Source organism: Fundulus heteroclitus, unplaced genomic scaffold (assembly GCF_011125445.2).
Source record: "Fundulus heteroclitus isolate FHET01 unplaced genomic scaffold, MU-UCD_Fhet_4.1 scaffold_47, whole genome shotgun sequence".
In the NCBI taxonomy this organism is placed as follows: domain Eukaryota; kingdom Metazoa; phylum Chordata; class Actinopteri; order Cyprinodontiformes; family Fundulidae; genus Fundulus; species Fundulus heteroclitus.
In genome coordinates this window covers 2,869,777-2,883,531 of record NW_023396890.1, presented here as the reverse complement: position 1 = coordinate 2,883,531, position 13,755 = coordinate 2,869,777, and the positions used below count along the sequence as shown (strand labels likewise).

Genomic DNA, 13,755 nt, shown 5'->3' with positions numbered 1-13,755 from the left:
CCGTTTTTAAAAAATTTATTTCAAAATCAGTCAACAGCACAAATGCTGCCCTCTGATTGGTCAGCCTGGAGCACAAAATGATGTCAGCAGGAAGCTGAATTACATTTAGTCAGATTTCAATTAAAAATATACAAAATTTTTGCAAAAATAGAATATATGAACAGGAAGACATTGTATAATTTTCATTTAGGTTTCTGCTTTTAACGCCTCAGACATTAGTTCCTTAATACCACAGAAGAAGAATTCTGATAGGGAAAATGCCCTGATTGTAAACTGTGTAATAGCCCTTTACTGAGTGAAAAGATGGGCAGTGAACACCTCACCAGGAGATCAAAGGACAAATCTGAGTCATTGATTATTGATCAGCTGATGTAGATGTGATCAGAGCCCAGAGACAGACTTGTGGTGTGTTCAGGGACACACGTTTAATCAGTGTTCTTGAACACACCGTCAGAGATCTCATGAGGCTAACTGGCCGCCTCCATGATGATGCAATGTTATTGCTTTCAGACTGAGCTGACACTCAGAAAAAATGTCTCCAGGTGTTCTGAGTCAGCTGCTACAAACTTCCTGGGAAAGAGACGGAAAGGCATCTGATTGGCCCTTCCAGTGGAAGGGCTGACATGTATTTGGACGGTTTCTGGACACCTCCTCCTGCTTCCCCTCCTGCTCCTGCATTCACTGACCCAGGATGTGGCGGATGTGACCCTGGAGTTAGAGAATGAAAGTTATCGGTTAATAAGTTAATCTAAACTTTATTGATCCTATTGACTAACAATTAACTGATAATTGACTAGGACACCCTAGGCTGCAGTTCAATGATCGACTTTGTTGTCGTTTCATCTGATCTGCGGCTGCATATCTTGGACACTCGGGTGAAGAGAGGGGCGGAGCTCTCCACCGACCACTACCTGGTGGTGAGTCGGCTCCGATGGCGGGGGAGGAAGCCGGTCAGACCTGGCAGGCCCAAACGTACTGTGAGGGTTTGCTGGGAACGTCTGGCGGAGTCCCCTGTGAGGCGGAGCTTTAACTCCCACCTCCAGGAGAGCTTTGAACACGTCCCGAGGGAGGCGGGGGACATTGAGTCTGAATGGACCATGTTCCACGCCTCTATTGCTGAGGCGGCTAGACGGAGCTGTGGCCGCAAGGTTGTCGGTGCATGTCGCGGCGGCAACCCTCGAACCCGCTGGTGGACACCAGCGGTGAGGGAAGTCAAGCTGAAGAAGGAGTCCTACCGGGCTTTTTTGGCCTGTGGGACTCCGGAAGCAGCTGATGTGTACCGGCAGTCGAAGCGGCAGGCGGCTCGGCTGGTCGCCGAGGCAAAAACTCGGGCGTGGGAAGAGTTCGGAGAGGCCATGGAGAAAGACTTCCGTACGGCTTCGAAGCGATTCTGGTCCACTATCCGGCGTCTCAGGAGGGGGAAGCAGTGCAGTACCAACACTGTTTACAGTGGGGGTGGTGTGCTGCTGACCTCGACTCGGGACGTCGTGCGTCGGTGGGTGGAATACTTCGAAGACCTCCTTAATCCCACCAACACGTCTTCCATTGAGGAAGCAGAGCCTGAGGACTCTGGGTCGGGTTCTCCCATCTATGGTGCTGAGGTTGCCGAGGTTGTTAAAAAGCTCCTCGGTGGCAAGGCCCCGGGGGTGGATGAGATTCGCCCTGAGTACCTTAAGGCTCTGGATGTTGTGGGGCTGTGTTGGTTAAGGCGAAGCTCTCGATTTACCAGTCGATCTACGTTCCTACCCTCATCTATGGTCACGAGCTTTGTGTCGTGACCGAAAGAATGAGATTTTTTTTAAGGAAATGTGATAACTGCGCATGTCAGAGTGGTTCTATTCTGAATAAAGCCAGCTGCATAAAAATGCACATTATGATTGGATTAATTGAATGTTTGCCCAATTGTGTAAACAGCACAATTCGATTATTTAATCCGAATACATTTCAATCCGTCCGTCCGTTTTAATCTGATCGTGAAATTTTGTGCATGTAAACAAAGTTAGTGAGAGAGCCATCAGTCCACCATGTTGATCAGCAGAAGACTGCTGATCAACATGATGAAATCACAGTAACAGGAAATGCTCCTAATCTGATTGGTTGACACTTTAAACTGAACCTCTCCGCACAGAAATAAGTCACCTTTAACTTTTTAACCCATCTGGCCCGATCTCAGTTCTAGCAGAGCCACGCCTATTTTATCAGCTTTAAAGGTAGGTCAGAAACGGTCAATGGCGTTAAGGAGGAAGCTTTAATGTTTAAAAAACAAGCCCCTCATTTGGTTCACAAATATTTTTGGTTTTACGGCATTTTAAACACACAAAAAATCTGTTTAACTGTCTATCAAACATTACTTACTCTCTCAGACACCTGCGCTGCACAAACATGCTTAACTTCATTCCCCCAAGGTTGCTATCATTAAAAACTAGAGTCCAGCCTTTTAAACAAGATACAGCATGTCTCTGCCCCCTGACTCCTGGTGAAGTAATTCCACTGCGTAACAGAGCTGACAAAACTCTCCCTCGCTGCTGCTGTGCGCTCAGTGACCCACGCCCACTTTCTCACGAGCTGCAGCTGTGACCAGTTAACAATGTAACTTTCTGCAGTGATGTTTTTTCTCCTCCCTCACCGTCCATCACCATAGCAATGCAGAGGAGTGAACAGGTTCTTCCTTTGGGGATGCATCGACTTCTATAAACCTTTAGGACAGCCAATAGCGACTTTCCTTGCTGAGGAGAGAGGCTGTTGTCATGGCAGCAGCCCCACAGCCTCCTCCACGGTTTAAAAGATCCTAGAAGAGACCCTGTTGATCACCCTAACATGAGTGACAGACTGAGGTAGAACATTCACTGACACTTACCGGTTCTCCTCCGAGACAGCGGGGGCAGCAGAGCTGAGGAGGACCAGGCCGGGTCGAACCAACCTGCGCAGATAGAAGCACAGGTGTGGAAAGAGCAGCACCACATGGTGGCCAGATGAAACAGGCATGTCCATCATTCAGCTCAGGAGCTTGTTACCATGGTGACAGATCCAAATGCTGACGTTACTTAAACTGATCTGTTGCCTTGACAACCTGCACTGACCTGCGGCGCCGGCTGCTGACTGGTCACAGGCACATCATGGGACATTTCCATTGGATACTCTGCTATCTGGAGCTCCGCCTCCAAACACACCCGCTTCTGAAATCAAGAGTCATCACCACAGTGACATCATCATAATCAGTGACATCATCACCACAGTGACATCATCATCACAGTGACATCATCATAATCAGTGACATCATCTCCACAGTGACATCATCATAATCAGTGACATCATTACCACAGTGACATCATCACCACAGTGACATCATCATAATCAGTGACATCATCTCCACAGTGACATCATCACCACAGTGACATCATCATAATCAGTGACATCATCTCCACAGTGACATCATCACCACAGTGACATCATCATAATCAGTGACATCATCATCACAGTGACATCATCATAATCAGTGACATCATCTCCACAGTGACATCACGACAGTGACATCATCATAATCAGTGACATCATCATAATGAGTGACATCATCACCACAGAGACATCATCATAATCAGTGACATCATCATAATCAGTGACATCATCATAATCAGTGACATCATCTCCACAGAGACATCGTTACAGTGATTTCTTCACATCATTATCAACTGGGGTCCAGTCTGGTCAGGAAGCTACTCCATGCAGAACTGTTCAGCAGCGGTTCTGACCCGTCTCTATGTCTCTGCTCCCTCTGCATCCACTCCCCATCAAAAGGCTTTATGCTTCCGGATCAGAACCAGGCTTTAAGGTGAGCATCAGCGACCTTAATGCCAGAACAGTTCTGTTTAGACCCACGTCTCTGGGATCCTATTAATAAAGACCGTTTCACATCCGGAACCAACCACAACACAGAACCTGGATGGCAGGTCCAGGTTCTATCTCTGCACCTTTTATGTGTCTCTGCTTCAGCACAGCTGAGTCAAATAATCGTGTCATCAGCAGGACTCTGGGCTGTGTCCAAATGTTCTAATTATAGCTCCTGTTCCTGTTCCTAGCTCTCAGCTCCTAGCTCTCAGCTCCTAGCTCTCAGCTCCTAGCTCTCAGCTCCTAGCTCTCAGCTCCTAGCTCCTAGCTCTCAGCTCCTAGCTCTCAGCTCCTAGCTCTCAGCTCCTTGCCCTTTCCTTCAGCTGCTGAGCTGATTCCAGGCAGCCTTTAACTCTGACGTCATTAAGAGACGGAAACATGGAGGACGGAGTCAGATCCAGGCCTACAGCCTTCTGATCTACAAACAGACGATATCTGCTCTCTGGACATTTCTGTTTCTGTGAGGGGGCTGTGCTGATACAACATGTCACGCAAAGGATTGTGGGATTCCTTATAGCTCCTAAGCACCGCTAAGACCAGAGACCTTAGAGATATATAAAGAGTAGACCCCGCATCGACCGCTCTCGCCTATAGGCGCTGACGAGATTTAGGGGCGCCATCTTGGGGCGGTCGAAAACTCCGCTCAGTGTAATGTGTTAACCAGGTGCAGAATCAATTTTAGTCAACTATACTCGCTGATTATTGAACTAATATTCACGTTGTTTTCTGAAAACTTTAAAGCTATAGCTATTATAACAAATGGTTCAGTGCATTTAAATGTTCTTAGTGTGGTTAAAAGTAATTGAATATTGTGACAGAATTTATGTATGCTGCAAAACACAGCCACTCGCACACTATATATTTATATTATATATATATATATATATATATATATATATATATATAAATTATTCACCAATGTCTATGGCTCTGATGCCCTCACGGAGTAGATGCAATTTTGGAGAGACTAAGCGTCACAAAAACTTGGACATGTAGACCTGTATCTCTCCATCTAATATTAGAAAAATCACATTCTAAAATAAACAATATCTTTTAATCTTACTTGTAAAAAGTTATCCCTCCAGCCCTGACGTCAATAGTCCGTCAATTTAAACAAAAATACGCCGTACAGTGCTGAGGTATCAGTGTGTTCAGCTTGAATCAGCAGGTTAGGGTAGCAGGTCGACCGCCCCAAGATGGCGGCCGTAATTCCTGCGCCGTGACAGTCAATGCGGGGTCTACTCTTATATTATATCTATGCCAGAGACTAGTTACAAGATGGGAAGCAATGCTTTGGTACATTACTGCCACCTAGTGGAATGGAGGGTGAATATGACGTAAAAGTGGGAACAGTAAAATAATTGTTATTTATAATTTAGTCTAGAACCCGTAACCTCCTGTTCTAAAGGTTCTGGTCCAGAAATAAGACATTTCCCCAGGCTGTGCCTATTCCTCTGCAGCACGTAGACAGTGTGCTGGTGGATCTGACTCTTCCATCCTGTTTCCACCTTCCTTTGGAAGTTGAAAAACCATACACTTGACAGATCTAAAAATAAGTAACATTTTCTTGAAATTAGTGTATTTGTCCCTGATTTGAGCAGATAAACAACATTATCGACTAATGGAATGAGTATTTTTACCCCTAAAATAAGAAAATTAGATATATTCACTTGAAATAAGATGATGGAGATGAGTTGTTCCTGTTTTAAGTACAGAAATCTTATTCCACTGGCAGATCATCTTATTTAACTTCTCAAGTCAAGGACAAATACACTCGTTTAAAGAAAATCTTTACTTACTTTTAGCAGTGTAAAAATAAATCTGAAATTGAATAGTGAGCTTTTCCATCTATGAATTTTGAGGTTATCAATTTATAAGCTTAGCATTTAGTAAGTTTTTTTCAGGCTTTCTTATCCTGGTTCTGGTAACCCAGACCACACCAGGCGCCGCCTCCTTTAGACTCTGAATTACAGGTTAAGTTCATCTCTGCGCTGATTCAGCAGCTCTGTGTGGATGTAGCCAAAGATTACCTGCGTGAACACAAGAGGCCCCTACCAGCCAGACTGTGTGGCCCCTGAAGCTTCTGCAGAGCGAGACAATCCAGCTGCACCCAGACGCTTGGTTCGCTGTCATTTCTAATCATTTTGGTTATTATCTTATTGTTGGAACATTATTGCTATCCAGAAGTTGGCAGCACAACTAAACAAGCAAAATAAATGTTCTTTGTGGAAGGGAAGGAGAGAAATCCTCTCCATCTGGGTCCATCGTGTCCATGGCTGAATGTCTTCAACATCTCCCTCAAAATGTGTTCTGTCAGATTTAAACATTTGTTGCACTTGTTCATATCTGCTGTGTGCTGAGAACATCCTCTGCTGGTGAGAAAGGACCGGTTCTGACCCGGATCCTCTCAGGACTTTTTATAGCGTGTTTGGGTCAGGCGTCTTCAGAACCGCCTGTGGGACCAGTGAAGGTCCTCCTGCAGAGGAACCCAGCAGAAACTACAGCATCATGAGTGATGGGTGAGTTAGAGACAACATGTCAGAGTCAGCAAGGAGCCACGAGGAGGGACAACTAGTTACCTAGTTAACCAGCGACCAGCTACACGCAACTAACTACACAGTCTGTTCCTCCAGGTGCGTCCTACCTGCTGGCAGCTCCAAGGCTCCGCCCCCTTCCTCTTCAGCAGGTTAGCTCCCTGCATGCTAACGTTAGCCTATTAGCTCCAACCTGTTTCCGGCCTGGACGGAAGTACCTGTGCGGCCGACAGAGCAGCTTCCGGTTAAACCTGCAGTTACCTGCCCGGTTATCAGGTAGAGACAGGTGACCAGCTCCAAACACGCTGCAGCTGCTGCTCTCCGACCTTCTGCTGACCGGTTAACGTGAAGCTAACCGCAGCAACCACTTCCTGTGTGGAAGGGACGTTCCCCTTCACAATAAAAGCAGCAGGAAAGCAGTTCTGCAGAGATCCAGGACATTTAACTGCTGTTAGCGTCAGAGCAGACAGGTGGGTGTCAATGAGGGATACATTAAACTCTTCAGAGAACGAAATTCATGAGAAAAATCTAAATGCAATTTAGAATATAGTGTAAAACTAGATAAAGTATCACAATAAAACATCTCTGTTGAAAAATATCTTCCCTTTTAAAATGTCTGTTCCTTTTAATTAAAATGATCCTCCAGTTGTCCTTGGAAAAACAATCTAGAAAAAAAACGTTGTTCCTTCATCTTATAATCACACCCTTTAATAAGATAAGATAGGCTTTATTGATCTCACATTGGAGAAATGTACTTGTCACATCAGCTCAATAGTAAGAAGAAGGTGCCAAAAAAAGGTGCATCAGTTATATACAGCGTATATAAATATATACAGTGGATCAAAAATAAAATGAAAATGAGAAAAAATAAAAAACAAATAGATAAGAATAAAAAACAGGCGAAATCGAAGTAGGCAGATGGTGTCATATGTACATTCACTCTGATATGCATATATGTACATACATGTGTATTGACATATATACACGTGGTAATAGCAGCAGAATAATAATAATAGTTACTTTATCGATCTCACAATGGAGAAATTCAGCTCTGCATTTAACCCATCCCCTTGGGGAACAGTGGGCTGCCATGTGTGGCGCCCGGGGAGCAATCGGGGGTTAATGGTCTTGCTCAGGGACCCAGAGTGCCGTCACTGGAGATTGAACCGGGTACTTGCATCCTTCTCTGTATGCAAGTGCGCTGCTCTAACCACTAGGCCAACACTCCCCCACGTAGAAGTCACCTCTTTCAGGATTATTGCACGGGTTATAGCCCAGTGTATTAAATAGATTATTGCACATTAGTTATTACTATTGTGGTTACAGTTATAGTGCAGCATTGTATAATCTGATAGCAGCAGGAATGAATGACCTGCAGTAGCGCTCCTTTTTACAGACAGGATGTCTAAGTCTGGCACTAAAGGAGCTGCTCAGCTCCTCTACAGTCTGGTGCAGGGGGTGGAAGGTGTTGTCCATGATGGATGTGAACTTGGACAACACCCTCCTCTCAGCTACTTCCTCCACAGAGTCCAGAGGGCAGCCCAGGACAGAAGTGGCCTTCCTCACCAGCTTATTCAGCCTCTTTCTGTCCCGCTCTGCGCTGCCAGGAGCCCAGCAGACGACAGCGTAGAGGAGGGCTGAGGCCACCACAGAGTCATAGAAGGTCTTTAGCAGAGGCCTGCTCACTCCAAAGGACCTCAGCCTCCTCAGGAGGTGGAGGCGGCTCTGGCCCTTCTTATACAGGGTGTCAGTGTTATGAGTCCAGTCCAGCCAGACCATGATGCGCCCCACTATACTATACGGTTTAGTTTTATTTTTCCTTATTTAGTTGTTATAACAGACCTCATATGTACTTGAATGTACTTTGTACTACTGTACATTTGTCAAAAAATAGTTACATTTTAAAAAGAATACACGCACAGCTTTTCATCTGGCAACTCGGTGCTTTTACTCTGAAGTTTATCTAACTGGACCGGAAGTAATGTTTATCTTAGCTTGACGTGTGACATCGAGAGGCGTAAGTAACTTTTTCCACAACTGCTTCTATTTCAAATGCTGTGACGTCACAGTAAAGCGGGCCAATTAAAGTTAAGAAAAACTCTCGCGGGATGCAGAAGCTGGCCAAGAATTAAACTCAAAAATATACTTTCTTGGTTAGGAAATGAACACATTATCTTAATATAGTACATATACTTACATCACTTTCATTAATTCAAAATGTTTCTATTTCTTTAGATTGTGCAGGAAATAAAATAAAAACAAGCAGAATTATGGCCTTAAATGTTGAGGCAAAGAGTATTAGCGTTTTTTGTTTTTTACAAATTAAATTATTACTGTATTATTTAGTTTTTCATAGGTTATAACTTTACATAATAAAGGGCAGTTATTCCCGTTAGATCCAATACTGGAGAGCTGATTAAACATCTGGAAGTTTCATGCAGGTGTTTCAGCACCAGAACACCTTGAAAGAACAGAACCGTTTGCAGCGACAGGTTTTATTCTCAGCAGCTGGGTTTATACCTCCATGTCAGCAAATGACCAGTTTATTGAGAATAACACCCCAAATCCTTTCCTCCCTGAAGGTTTGATTCAAAACCCAATTTCATTCAGAATTATCTACTTTACTATGTTTGCAGATGAGTTTCCAGATCTGAGAGCTTACTGATGACGGTTTGATCATATTTGGTGATTTAAGGACGATGAACTTGATGCTGACTTCAGAAAAATGACTGAAGCCATTTTAATTTTAATTAAAAATCCCATGTAAACCATTCGTTTCCATTTATCCAACACACAAAGTGGAAATAATTTGGTATATTTCTTTAACCAGTTTATCTCACATAAAGATTCAGGAATGATGGACTCCCATAGTTCTTCTAGTTTTGTTAATGAAACATGTCCAAAATAGAGAAAAGCTTCTAATCCTGATAGTTTGATAAACATTGAATCTTTTAATATTTGAGATGTTGCTGCCTGCTCCATGACTTTATGGGTTAGGGTTCAAATCATATGTAGAGTTTCTGAGATTCTAATTTATGTAGTAAATAAAAAGGCAGGTTGAACACTTCTACCTCCTCCGTTGACCCAGTTCTTCTCTCACTATGTGTTGAGGTGGCTTGCACACCTGCTCAGAGCATAAATAGATCGTGATCCAAAGATAGGCTGCAGGGAGGAGCGTCCTGCAGGCATCGGCTCCTCAGAAAGTCTGGCAGGAGCTCTAACTTTGGGAGACAGTTTCCTCTCAGGAGAGACTGTGAGCGGGGACGAACAGCAGGACGACAGGAGGAGACAGACGGGTCTCAGTCAGGGAATGGGATCAGAACCCTGCAGGAGCGACCCTTTCTACCAACAGATGCAGAAAGTTTTCACAAGCAGCAGGTGTGGACTGAAGGCGAGGAGTCTGGCTTTACCACAGAATCTAAGGATTCAAACAGCAGGCCAGAGGTATGTCTCCCTGCTGCCCTCAGTGTCTGAAAGGAAACCTCCAGTTTGTCCCTTTTCCATTTGTGCTCAGCTCTATGAGACTCAGGTCTGGCAGCACGGTGTGGGATCATTCAGCCAGGGCTCAGATTCAGATTGAATTCATCTGGCTTTAAAATATGCCTCAGTATCAATAACTGTCTGGCAGGTAATGTGAAATCAGGATCCAAGCTCCTCTGGATCACAGTCCAAGGTCTCCAACTTAAAGTTCTGGTTGAAAATAACCCAGAACCTACTGGAAAAGTTGATAACAGGTCACAGTAATTGCTCCAAAACTGTATTAGAAACAAGAACCTCTTAAAAATAAACTGGAAACTGATCTGGAAACAGCAACACAAATGGATAGATGGATGGATGCATCTTTTTTGTCTCTCGTGTTGTGTCTCTGCCCTGTTTTCTCTAACATAGAAAGTACTCCTGGGTCAATGTGAGCTTCTGAGCTTTCTGTGTCTGTGCTCTGTCTTCTCTAACATAGAACGTACTCCTGGGTCAATGTGAGCTTCTGTGCTTTCTGTGTCTCTGCTCTGTCTTCTCTAACATAGAAAGTACTCCTGGGTCAATGTGAGCTTCTGAGCTTTCTGTGTCTCTGCTCTGTCTTCTCTAACATAGAAAGTACTCCTGGGTCAATGTGAGCTTCTGTGCTTTCTGTGTCTCTGCTCTGTCTTCTCTAACATAGAAAGTACTCCTGGGTCAATGTGAGCTTCTGTGCTTTCTGTGTCTCTGCTCTGTCTTCTCTAACATAGAAAGTACTCCTGGGTCAATGTGAGCTTCTGAGCTTTCTGTGTCTCTGCTCTGTCTTCTCTAACATAGAAAGTACTCCTGGGTCAATGTGAGCTTCTGTGCTTTCTGTGTCTCTGCTCTGTCTTCTCTAACATAGAAAGTACTCCTGGGTCAATGTGAGCTTCTGTGCTTTCTGTGTCTCTGCTCTGTCTTCTCTACCATAGAAAGTACTCCTGGGTCAATGTGAGCTTCTGAGCTTTCTGTGTCTCTGCTCTGTCTTCTCTAACATAGAAAGTACTCCTGGGTCAATGTGAGCTTCTGTGCTTTCTGTGTCTCTGCTCTGTCTTCTCTAACATAGAAAGTACTCCTGGGTCAATGTGAGCTTCTGTGTTTTCTGTGTCTCTGCTCTGTCTTTTCTAACATAGAAAGTACTCCTGGGTCAATGTGAGCTTCTGAGCTTTCTGTGTCTCTGCTCTGTCTTCTCTAACATAGAAAGTACTCCTGGGTCAATGTGAGCTTCTGAGCTTTCTGTGTCTCTGCTCTGTCTTCTCTAACATAGAAAGTACTCCTGGGTCAATGTGAGCTTCTGTGCTTTCTGTGTCTCTGCTCTGTCTTCTCTAACATAGAAAGTACTCCTGGGTCAATGTGAGCTTCTGTGCTTTCTGTGTCTCTGCTCTGTCTTCTCTAAGCTCCAGTGGGTGGAGGCAGATGAGCGTTCACACTGAGCCTGGTTCTGGTTCTGCTGGAGGTTCTCCTCCCTGTTAAAGGGGAGTTTTCCTCTCCACTGTCGCTTCATGCATGCTCAGTATGAGGGATTGCTGCAAAGCCATCAACAATGCAGACGACTGTCCACTGTGGCTCTACGCTCTTTCAGGAGGAGTGAATGCTGCTTGGAGAGACTTGATGCAACCTGCTGGGTTTCCTTAGAGAGGAAACTTTCTCACCAACCTGGAGGATCTGATGGAAGCTGACTTTAGAAAGAGACTTGAGATGATGTGATGTGGATTGGAGCTATATAAATAAAACTGAATTGAATCTCAGGATGGATCTCAGTACACAACGCTGCATGGGAGCGACTAAGCTCAATACAAGCGGTTCCAACCTGCTGAGGGACGGTCTGGTTGCATTTATAGCAGCTTTAGTCACAATCTGAATCCTCAGAAACAGTCACTACTCCTGTTGGTGGACCTGTGGACCATCCTTGCTGCAAGGCAGGGCTGCCCAATAACAAAGTTACCCTTTGGTCCTCAAGAAGCAGTTCAGTGCTTAGCTTGACTGGTACAACCCTTTGTTTCTCTCTATGGTTACAATAACTGATCAATTAGTTCTTAGGATTTTGTATTTTTAAAAGGCTTTTAGTTAATCAGTAATTTCTCAACTTTTGATTTGCTGCTTTTGAACATCTTTAAATGTGTTTTTATTTCATTCAGAATGGGAATATTATTGAAAAGTTAATTTATTATAGGATGGAATGAGCTCTATGTTTTCTGCATGACCAAATAAAAAGACATAATAAAGCTGGAGCTGTTATGAGGTCTGGCTGATGCTGCAGCTCCATGGACTGAGCAGCAGAGGGCAGCAGAGTCATTTACTGGTCGCTCTTCTGTCTCTACTGTAACTACAGAAACTGCATTAATCATGATGATAAAATGATAAAAAGGTTGATAAACTATACGTTTAGTGACCTTTGATGCTTATAATGTGTTCAAACTTAGATTTCACTGATTAAATTAAGGGACAATAAGTAAATAGGCATCAGAATTTAGAGCAAAATAAAAGCCTGATGGAGTTTAAAGGCTAAAACACAAAATGAACAAATCTGCTGCAGGAGGAGGAACGCTGATACTCACACCAGAACCACATCAGACTGGAACATTCTCCAGGATAAAACAGTTTCAAATGTTAACACACTGAGGAGAAATGAAAACCACTCCTGGCATGCTGAGGGACAGCGTTGTAGCAGGTCAACATCCCTTCTGCAGGTCAAAGCCCCTGCAGGCAATGTTTTCAGCTCCATGTTCCCTTTTCACTAAGTCAGCGAGGCGGTGATGTTCTGTGGTTCTGCTGCTGCACGGAGACAAACGCCCCCCCCCCCCCCCCACCCTGCAGCAGGAGGGGACCTTCAGAGATTTTCAGAAGAATCAGTTGAGACGCAGTTGAGGATCAGCTCTGTGGGGAACCTCCTTTTTGTTCTGCAAGTTCTACTGAGCTGTGATCGGATCAGTGAACAGAACCCATGAAACCGAGGAGTCCTCCTTTGTTGGCAGTGATTTAAGGTGACGGGAGGCTTGACAGGTGGGGGATAAAGGGACGGTCAGATTCAGAGACTGTAGAGGACTGATGGAGGGACGGACAGGTGGGTCAGGATGGATGAGGACAAACGGAGTGAGAGACGGTTGGACAGATGCAGAGTGTCTCCTGAGACGCAGCTAAACGAGTAGAAGTTGTTTGAACAAACGGAGCGAAAGAACAAGCAGAGAAGAAGGAGGAGGATGAAGGTCAGTGGAGTGCTAAATGCTGTTTTATGTTTGGCTCCGGTCCCTGAGGCCCCCCAGCGCTGCAGCCCCGCCACCGGTCCAACTTGTTTCTCATCATCTTCATGTTGAAGGATTCTGAGCGGAAAATGTCCCAGAACGCCGTCCTCCTCTACCTCCCTTTGTAACGTCTCCTCCTGAACAAACAGCCTCTGCTGCAGAAACTGTAAACCAGAACCAGGCCCATCATGGACCATTTCTGTCAGGTTCTGATCACATTTTATCAATCTGGACCGGGTCTCAGAGAGGCTCTCTAGTTCTTCTTCACCCCTGAGCAGAAGGTTCTTTAAATATAAACTCAGACGAATGAAAACAGCTTTATTTTGTCTTCCAGGTCTCCCTCAAACCACTGGGTTCACCATAGAGAACAGGATTAACCGTGGAAGAAGCACGAAACCTGGAGGAGGAAACATCCAGCAGATGTCCATGAGATACTGATTAGATGTCCATGAGGTACTGATCAGATGTCCATGAGATACTGATTAGATGTCCAGCAGATGTCCATGAGGTACTGATTAGATGTCCAGCAGATGTCCATGAGATACTGATTAGATGTCCAGCAGATGTCCATGAGGTACTGATTAGATGTCCATGAGGTACTG

General features: G+C 44.6%; 1 long non-coding RNA gene across 1 annotated transcript; it reads right to left on the bottom strand.

The window, feature by feature from the left end:
* Positions 1-6,791, bottom strand: LOC105929384. Its single transcript, XR_004929550.1, has 4 exons — positions 6,530-6,791; positions 3,081-3,176; positions 2,858-2,920; positions 1-708 (listed from the first exon to the last, which is right to left on the bottom strand). It is a non-coding gene; the product is annotated as an uncharacterized LOC105929384 (long non-coding RNA).
* Positions 6,792-13,755: the final 6,964 nt, after the last annotated feature.